We start from the raw sequence: 10,639 nt of genomic DNA on the forward strand, positions 1-10,639 counted from the left end.
TGCTGAAGAATTTTGACCGACTCTAGACAAGATTTCCTCAATCATATCCTCTGGTAGATCTTCTAAAATATTCGGTTGTCTACCCTTAATGTCCATTTTGTTTTTATACTGTAAAATAGACAAGGATTAGATACGTAAAGGATAATTAACAAATAATACAAGCAATTTTTACATAGAACATAAAAGTACAAGCACACTACAATACATATAATACACAACATGATTACAACCCTCTATTCTGAATCACTGGTTTCTTCTTCTTCGGACTTCGTTCGTTTTCCTAATTTTCTAGGGATATATGGTGCTCCTCTAATACGAGCCATCATTTTCCACAATGGTTTAGAAAAATCTGGTGGTTTAGAGGTTCCCGGGTTATTGTTACAATTTAGGAAATACGGATGTTGCCGATACATATAAAGTTCATCGAAGTTGGAATCAGGTTTCTCTATTTTTATACCTTTTCCCTTATTATTTTCTTTCGCTTTATTAAATTGGGTCGAAGTAATTTCTATAACATCATCGGAATCCTCATCGGGATCCGATTCATCAGAAAATTGGTAATCTTCCCAATATTTTGCTTCCTCGGCGGAAACACCATTGACCATTTTTAACTTTGGTCCGTTGGTTGATGATTTTCTTTTATTTAACCGATTTACTGTAGGTATCAATATTTCTTCCTCCGGAACATCTTCTTCTTCCGGTTCCTACTCTTCCGGTTCCTCCTCTTCTGATTCCTCTTCTTCCGGTTCCTCTTCTTCCGGTTCCTCTTCTTTCGGTTCCTCTTCGGGAATTTGTGAATCTTCCCAAATTATATTCGACTCTTCATTATTATTAGGTGAGTCGTCAAGATTTGTACTAGTGGTAGACATCTATCACACAATATCAAACACAGTAAGAGGTTAATATATCACATAATATTTACATGTTAATAATATATAGTTTCCAACAAAAGTGTTAAGCAAGCCTTTTTAAAGAAAACACGGTCGAAGTCCAGAATCACTAACGTATACTAACAAACTTGATAAGACACACTAATACAAATTTCTGGTTCTCTAAGACAAACTCTCAGATACCAACTGAAATGTCCCGTTCATATTGATTATAAACGTTCCATATTAATTGATTTCGTCGCGAGGTTTTGACCTCTATATGAGACGTTTTTCAAAGACTGCATTCATTTTTAAAACAACCATAACCTTTATTTTATCGATAAAGGTTTAAAAAGCATTACGTAGATTATCAAATAATGATAATCTAAAATATACCGATTACACACGACCATTACATAATGGTTTACAATAAGAATATATTACATCAAAAATAAGTTTCTTGAATGCAGTTTTTACATAATATCATACAAGCATGGACTCCAAATCTTGCCCTTATTTTAGTATGCAACAGTGGAAGCTCTTAATAATCACCTGAGAATAAACATGCTTTAAACGTCAACAAAAATGTTGGTGAGTTATAGGTTTAACCTATATATTTATCAATCGAAATAATAGACCACAAGATTTCATATTTCAATATACATCCCATACATAGAGATAAAAAAATCATTCATATAGTGAACACCTGGTAACCGACAATAACAAGATGCATATAAGAATATCCCCTATCATTCCGGGAAATCCTTCGGACATGATAAAAACGAATTCGAAGTACTAAAGCATCCGATACTTTGGATGGGGTTCGTTAGGCCCAATAGATCTATCTTTAAGATTCGCATCAATTAGTAGATCGGTTTACTAATTCTTAGGTTACCAAGCAAAAGGGGCATATTCGACTTCGATCATTCACAATATAATGTAGTTTCAATTACTTGTGTCTATTTCGTAAAACATTTATAAAACTGCATGTGTTCTCATCCCAAAATATTAGATTTTTAAAAGTGAGACTATAACTCACTTTCACAGATTTTTACTTCGTCGGGAAGTAAGACTTGGCCACTGGTCGATTCACGAACCTATAACAAATATGTACATATATATCAAAGTATGTTCAAAATATATTTACAAGACTTTTAATACATTTTGATGTTTTAAATTTATTAAGTCAGTTGTCCTCGTTAGTAACCTACAGCTAGTTGTCCATAGTTAGATGTACAGAAATAAATCGATATATATTATCTTGAATCAATCCATGACCCAGTGTATACACGTCTCAGGCTAGATCACAACTCAAAGTATATATATTTTTGGAATCACCCTCAACCATGTATAGCTAACTCAAACATTACTGCATATAGAGTGTCTATGGTTGTTCCAAATAATATATATACATGGGTCGATATGATATGTCAAAACATTTGCATACGTGTCTATGGAATCCCAATATTACATAATATATTAGAATACATGTATAATACAATATAAGTTAGCTAGGATATGATTTGTATAGAATTGTTACAATATTTCCCGTAGCTACAACAATCAAAAAATATCCAATCTTGTTTTACCCATAACTTCTTCATTTTAAATCCGTTTTGAGTTAATCAAATTGCTATGGTTTCATATTGAACTCTATTTTATGAATATAAACAAAAAAGGTATATTTTTATTGTCGGAAATATAAGTTACAAGTCGTTTTTGTAAGAGGTATTCATTTCAATCGAAAGAACGACGTCTTGATGACCATTTTGAAAAACATACTTACACTTTGAGTTTAACCATGATTTTTGGATATAGTTTCATGTTCATAAGAAAAATCATTTTCCCAGAAGAACAAATTATAAATCAAAGTTTATCATAGTTTTTAATTATCAAACCCAAAACAGCCCGCAGTGTTACTACGACGGCGTATGTCCGGTTTTACGGTGTTTTTCGTGTTTCCAGGTTTTAAATCATTAAGTTAGCATATCATATAGATATAGAACATGTGTTTAGTTGATTTTAAAAGTCAAGTTAGAAGGATTAACTTTTGTTTGCGAACAAGATTAGAATTAACTAAACTATGTTCTAGTGATTACAAGTTTAAACCTTCGAATAAGGTAGTTTTATATATATGAATCGAATGATGTTATGAACATCATTAATACCTCAAGTTTTGTGGATAAACCTACTGGAAATGATAAAAATAGATCTAGCTTCAAAGGATCCTTGGATGGCTTGAAAGTTCTTGAAGCAAAATCATGACACGAAAACAAGTTCAAGTAAGATTTCCACTCGAAATAAGATTGTTACAGTTATAGAAATTGAATCAAAGTTTTAATATGAGTATTACCTTGTATTAGAAAGATATCTTACTGTAAATAAGAAATATTTCTTGAGATTGGATGATCACTTTACAAGATTGGAAGTAAGCTAGCAAACTTGGAAGTATTCTTGATTTTATGAAACTAGAACTTATAGAATTTATGAAGAACACTTAGAACTTGAAGATAGAACTTGAGAGAGATCAATTATATGAAGAAAATTGAAGAATGAAAGTGTTTGTAGGTGTTTTTGGTCGTTGGTATATGGATTAGATATAAAGGATGTGTAATTTTGTTTACATGTAAATAAGTCATGAATGATTACTAATATTTTTGTAATTTTATGAGATATTTCATGCTAGTTTCTAAATGATGGTTCTCACATGTGTTAGGTGACTCACATGGGCTGCTAAGAGCTGATAATTGGAGTGTATATACCAATAGTACATACATCTAAAAGCTGTTTATTGTACGAGTACGAATAAGGGTGCATACGAGTAGAATTATTGACGAAACTGAACGAGGATGTAATTGTAAGCATTTTTGTTAAGTAGAAGTATTTTGATAAGTGTCTTGAAGTCTTTCAAAAGTGTATGAATACATATTAAAACACTATATGTATATACATTTTAACTGAGTCGTTAAGTCATCGTTAGTCGTTACATGTAAATGTTGTTTTGAAACCTTTAGGTTAACGATCTTGTTAAATGTTGTTAACCCATTGTTTATTATATCTAAAGAGATGTTAAATTATTACATTATCATGATATTATGATATATTAATATATCTTAGTATGATATATATTCAGTTAAATGTTGTTACAACGATAATCGTTACATATATGTCTCGTTTCGAGTTTCTTAATTCAATAAACTCAATTTTATGTATATAACTCATTGTTAAAATACCTAATGAGATACTTATTTATCATGATATCATGTTAACTATATATATAATCATATATATGTCATCATATAGTTTTTACAAGTTTTAACGTTTGTAAATCACCAGTCAACTTGGGTGGTCAATTGTCTATATGAAACCTATTTAAATTAATCAAGTCTTAACAAGTTTGATTGCTTAACATGTTGGAAACACTTAATCATATAAATATCAATTTCATTTAATATATATAAACATAGAAAAGTTCGGGTCACTACAGCAGGCCGCTTGGTGGGCCGTATTTGGCAGGCCGTTTACATACTGGCAGGCCGTATGGCAGGCCGTTTTTGGTCTGGTCATCCTTGATTCACTAGATCGTAACTTGATTTCTTGTCTTTCACCGTTTTCGCTCTAGAATCTTCGTTTTAGCTCTGTTTCTCTTGATTCTTTTTGTATCGTCTTCGTAATTACTTTACCTACAAATTTAACCGAAAAACCAATTATTTTGCCGACAAAGCTCTGAACTTTATGCTTTTTGGGACTCAATATCCGGGGTAAAAACGTGACTTTTTAGCCGATATCAGTAGGTTACATTTCTTTAAAATTCCATTACACTCCTTTTTCAAGAAAGCGGTGGATGCTTGCTTAACATCTCCCTTTTTGGTCATGAGTGTCTTCAAAAATTTCCCATAGTTGGGCATATTCTCAAGCACCTCTGCCAAGGGGAGTTTAACATAAATATTTTCGTTGTCGGTTAAGGTTGACTTACAATTCACATCATTTAGATGTGTAGGAGGTAATGATTGAGGATGTGAGACCGATGTCTCATTTTTCTCCTTAGTTGGTGTAGCAATAACCTCGACCTCATTCTTTTGCACCTTTGTATTCAATAAAGTTTCGACCTTTTGCTATTTATCAACCTTTCCCAATTGAAATTGCTCAAAATTACCCTTTAACTCCTTGCCTGCTGACTCGGTAGCCTCCATGGACATTACACTTTTAACTTGGTAGGGAATGAATGTTGCATCGTCCAAATCTTCCGAAAACTTGAATACCATAATTGATAATAACAATTTCTAACGCTTCATCAAAATCAAACTTGTCTCCTTCAATGTCGAACTTGATAGCTTGAGGGTATTCGTATTGATCCTCTTCGGTTGAATCAATCGAGTTCACTTGATCATAAGTATTGGTAGGATTTGATGAACTCGCTTAATTTTGGGTTGGATTGGTAGTGTTGCTCTCGATAGGAATAACTCTCGTGTTATTTTGGTGGTTTTGTTGGTTGTTTCGATTGTTGTTGTAATTATTTGGGTTAACTTGAGTGTTTCGAGGTAAAGTTCCTTGTGGTCTTTCGGTAACTTGATTTGAAATTATTCCAACGGTGCTCTCAAGGTTTTGAAATGAGGCTTGTTAGTTTCAGAGTTGTTGCTTCAAGAGCTCATTCTCTTTCATTAGAAAAGCTTCAGTTGATTCTACCTTCTTTATGTAGTTTTGCATGATTTCTTCTAAGCTCTTCGAAGGTTGGTATTGTTGAGTGTTTTGTTGAGGTTGTTGATTGTAACCTTGGTTATTTTGTGATTTACTATAACCTTGGTTATTTTGATAATTCGAATTGGCTTGCTTGTTGTAAGGTTGTTGGTTTTGGTATTGGAAATTGTTGTTTCGGTTTTGGTTATAGTTGTTGTAACCTTGATTTCGGTTTTGGTTTGTGAATCCGGGTGGTGTATTGGTTTGGTTGTTGAATGATACTTGTTTTTGATTAGGATTGTAGTAGCTTTGGTTAGATGTTCCTCCCCGTTGGTAGTTTTGATTACTCACGTAGTTCACATGAGCATCCGAATTCATGGGAATATCATCTAGATCAACATGATTGCATTAAGTAATTTGAGGACAATTCTTCGTGAGATGTGAGCCTCGCATCATTGACAACCTACTTGCATTGCAACTACCGTTTGTTGAATCTTCTTCAATTCTTTCCCAAATGTTTGAAATTGATTGTTCAAGCTTGCAATTGTCACTTGCCCATTATCACTCTCGACTTGTGCTACACTTTTCCTTGTCAAATCTCGCAGTAAAGGTGCCCATTCATACGTGTTGACCGAGATGTCTTCTAACATAATTTTGGCCGCATTTGGTGATTTGTACATAAATACCCCACCGGATGAAGAATCAAGATATTCCTTCGTAAAAGTATTATAACCCCGATAGAATGTGTTGATATACTCCATCTTCGTCAAACCATGCGGTGGGCAAGCTCTTAGTAGCTTCTTGAATTGAACCCATGCATCATACAAACTCTCATCATCCCGTTGTGTGAACCCATTAATCTCCATTCTAAGTCGCTCTACTTTTGACGGTGGAAATAAATGATTGATAAACTTGTTTGTTAATTCTTGAAAAGACCTTATGGAATCGGATGGTAAACTTCGCATCCAAGCTTTTGCGTCTCCTTGAAGTGTGAAGGGGAATGCCCTTAGTTTAAAAGCGTCATTGGTGATGTTTTTGGTTTTGTGAATATCACAAAGATCATTAAAGTGTTGAATATATTCGAATGGATTCTCATCTATCAACCCATGAAAGTATGTATCCTTGATCAACGTGAAAAAGTTACCCTCGATCTTCCAATTATGCTCTTCAATTGGTGGTTTTGTAATAGCCGGTGCTATCATTGTTGGTGCAACTAATCTAGTTTTCCACATTGGTGTGTCGTTTGGATCAGTCAATAATTCTTGATTAACCGGAGGACCATTAGGATTGCCCTCTTCATCGTGAATTGGATTACCGTTTGGATCCATCTCTTCTAAACAAAATGGCAAAGCTTCGAAATTCTTTCTTAATACCCTTTCTTCTGTACGATTATAAACCCCGTGCTCGTGTCTTTTCGGATCGAAGAATGGATGTGTGAACTCTTGATCCTTGTGAGACCTTGTTTTCATACACCAAAGGTACCTATCCTTCAATCACAACACAAACACAAGCGGTTTTCCAAATAAAAATAATAATATAAAATGCAAAAAGTAACTCTCGTAAGGGTGAACCCCTACGAAAGGATCGAACAATTAAAAGTTTAAACCAAATAACCAACTAGGCTAACCACATCCCCGGCAATGGCGTCAAGAAAGTGTGATGCGTTCGTGCGATATACATCATTTACCCGCTTAATTTATATTTGATTCAAACACTACAATCAAGCACACACAACTAACGAACACTTAGAACCCGTTTATTATAGCACTTTAATGTAAGTATTCTTATCATGTTCGTCCCAGACATGGTGTAAGTCGGATATTTGAAACTATCCATTGTCCTAGGGGTTGTTTGATTGGGGGTTTCGATTGATATCAACTAACAACTAAAACTTGCGCAATTAAACAAACCTAAATTTATCAATTAAACTAGTAGTAAGAAAAAAGTAGTGAAGTATTAAGACTTAAAACAAATTAACTAAGACGTGTTCACTTATCTAATCCTCTCTATGCTTGGCTTGCCCCGTTTTGCCTATTTTGCTATCTCATTAGTTGTTGAACTATTAAATATTTAGCATCACTACTAAACCTCAAATCAAATGATACTTCGCGAATTCACATAAGCTTTATATCCTATGATCGAGTTAAGCATGATTTGGTCATTGAGATTGAGCTTGGGTTGAAATCACTTAAAACCCCCAACTATCGAAATCACTTAAGATAATCGGCATTACTATGTTGACTAGGGTCCAATTGAAAACCAACCTAGATCAAGAACACAATCAATTGCAATTCCTAAGCTAGTTGCCTAGATCACCTAAGGTGTTGAAGTACATATTGATTCACTTCTCAAATCACTAAGAGAGCTACACAACATATGTAATCAAAGTCAAGCCTAAAACAAACTCATAGCCATGGATCTTTAGCTAACTTAACAACACATGATCATGTAATTCATTCAAAAAACAATAATCAATTGATTTGGGGCAAACACTAGCATTAGAGATTCATAGATAAGTAAACACAAGAGATTTAGCCAATCATAGATAAAATTAAACTAATAATAAGCATAGAAATGTAAATCATCATCATCTTCAAGTTATTACAAGTAATCAATACAAAATATGAAAAGTAAAGTGTAGATTACAACCCAAAATATAAAGAAAATGAAGATCTAAGCTAAACAATGATGAACCTTGAGCTAGCTTCCTTGAATCCACCCTTGAACACCAATGGATGATGAAATTAGGGTTTTGTATGTGAAATTCGGACCTTAAGCAGCTGCTCCCTAAGATACATATGAAAAATTACCTAATCTCGTTCCTTTTATAATGCTGAAAATCTGGGCTGAAACAATGACAGGAGTGCCGCTTTTGGTCAGCAGCGCCGCTTTTGGCTTTAATGAGGAGCGGCGCTTTTGATCAGGAATGTCGCTTTTAGCTCTAAATAGGGACGACACTTTTGTTGAGGAGCGATGCTTTTGGATGAATAGGAGAGACGCTTTTCACTCTAGGAACGGCGCTTTTGCTCACTGGAGGAAAATGGAGCCGAAATGTGCATGAGAACGTCACTTTTTCAGTTGGTGCGACACTTTTGGCTCACAAGAGTGGCGCTCTTGAATGAGGAGCGGCGCTTTTGATGCTGATTCTGCACTTTCCATTTCCTTAGCCAATTTTGCCCAAGATTTGGTTAATTTTACACCAAATCAACTCCTTAGCCCTTAATTTACCATTTAGCTCAATAGCACACAAAATAGGCTCCAAGATAGTCATAAATCGAGCAAAGTGAGGTAGATATCACGAAATAAAACATATATAAATGGAGCTATATCAAGACCTGTGCCAACTTCTCTATCTTATTTGTTTCCTTAATCTGTAGAAAATGAGCAGACTTTGTGAGATGATCAATGATAACCCAAATCGTATCATCACCTCAAACAGCCTTGGGCAACTTAGTGACAAAATCCATAGTAATACATTCTCATTTCCATTGGGGAATCTCTAGCTGTGTCAGCAGTCCTGACGGTCTCTGATGCTCTGCTTTCACCTTAGCACACGTTGAGCACTTACTAACATAAGTTGCTATATCTGCCTTCATGTTAGTCCACTAATACAGTGCCTTAAGATCTTGATACATCTTGTCGGATACAGGGTGAATAGAATACCTTGTCTTGTGTGCCTCATTTAGAATTAGTTCCCTCAATCCACCAAATCTCGGTACCCAAATTCTATCTATGAAGTATCAGGTTCCATCTTCTCGACTGACAAACTTTTTGTCTATCCCTCTAAGGGACTCAGTAGTAACGTTCTCCTCCTTCAATGCCTCTAGTTGTGCATCGCGTATCTGTAAAGTAAGGTTCATTCAGACAATCAAGTTCAATGCTCAAACTCGGATAGGTTTAACCTTTTCCTTCCTACTTAAGGCATCTGCAACCACATTAGCCTTGCCAGGATGATAGCAAATGTCGCAGTCGTAGTCATTAAATAGCTCTATCCAACGTATCTGCCTCATATTAAGCTGTTTCTGGTCGAAAATATGTTGCAAACTCTTGTGATCCATGAAAACAGTAAACTTAGTACCATACAAATAATTTCTCCACATCTTCAGTGCAAAGACCATAGCACCAAGTTCCAAGTCGTGAGTCGAATAGTTCTGTTCATGTATCTTTAGTTGTCGTGATCCGTAGGCAATCACTTTCTTACGTTGCATCAACATGCAACCAAAACCCTGTAGTGAAGCATCACAATAAATCACGAAGTCCTCGGTTCCTTCGGGCAAAAACAAAATTAGGGCAGTAGTTAATTTCTCTTTTAACAACTGAAATGCGGACTCATGAAGCTCATCCCATTCATACTTCTTACCTTTGCGAGTCAATGCTGTTAACGATCGGGCAATAGTAGAAAACCCCTCAATGAATCTTCTATAATAACCGGCGAGACCTAAGAATTGTCGTATCTGCGTTGGCGACTTAGGCGTCTCCCATTTCTTAACCATTTCTATCTTCGCAGGATCAACTTGAATACCATTGACACCTACGATATGACCCAAAAATTGCACTTCTTGCAGCCAGAAATCACACTTCAAAAATTTTACGTACAACTGCTCCTTCCTGAGCATCTCTAGTAGCAAACGGAGATGTTGTTCATGTTCTTCCTTGTTCTTAGAATATACCAGAATATCATCAGTAAACACAATAACAAACTTGTCCAGATATGGCTTACACACACGGTTCATGAGATCCATGAACACAGCCGGTGCATTCGTCAATCCAAACGGCATTACTGTGAACTCATGATGTCCATAGCGTGTCCTAAACACTGTCTTCGGTATATCTGTCTCCTTTACTCTCATCTGATGTAACCTGAGGTCATATCGATCTTAAAGTAACATGCTGATCCTTGTAATTGATCAAACAAATCATCAATCCTTGGTAACAGATATCTATTCTTGATAGTCAGCTTATTCAATTCTCTGTAATCGATACACAGTCTCATAGATCCATCCTTCTTCTTTACAAAAAGAACTGGAGCTCTATCTCTGAAGTCCTTAGACATGTAGCCTGCCTTCTTGCACCTGTCACAAATCTGAGCATTG

General features: G+C 35.2%; 1 non-coding gene across 1 annotated transcript; it reads left to right on the plus strand.

Moving 5' to 3' along the window:
- The first annotated feature begins 6,314 nt into the window (after nucleotides 1-6,314).
- LOC139846358 (small nucleolar RNA R71) lies at nucleotides 6,315-6,421 on the plus strand. The gene has a single exon (XR_011759071.1). It is a non-coding gene; the product is annotated as a small nucleolar RNA R71 (small nucleolar RNA).
- The last annotated feature ends 4,218 nt before the right edge of the window (nucleotides 6,422-10,639 follow it).

Source organism: Rutidosis leptorrhynchoides, chromosome 4, assembly GCF_046630445.1.
Source record: "Rutidosis leptorrhynchoides isolate AG116_Rl617_1_P2 chromosome 4, CSIRO_AGI_Rlap_v1, whole genome shotgun sequence".
Lineage (NCBI taxonomy): Eukaryota > Viridiplantae > Streptophyta > Magnoliopsida > Asterales > Asteraceae > Rutidosis > Rutidosis leptorrhynchoides.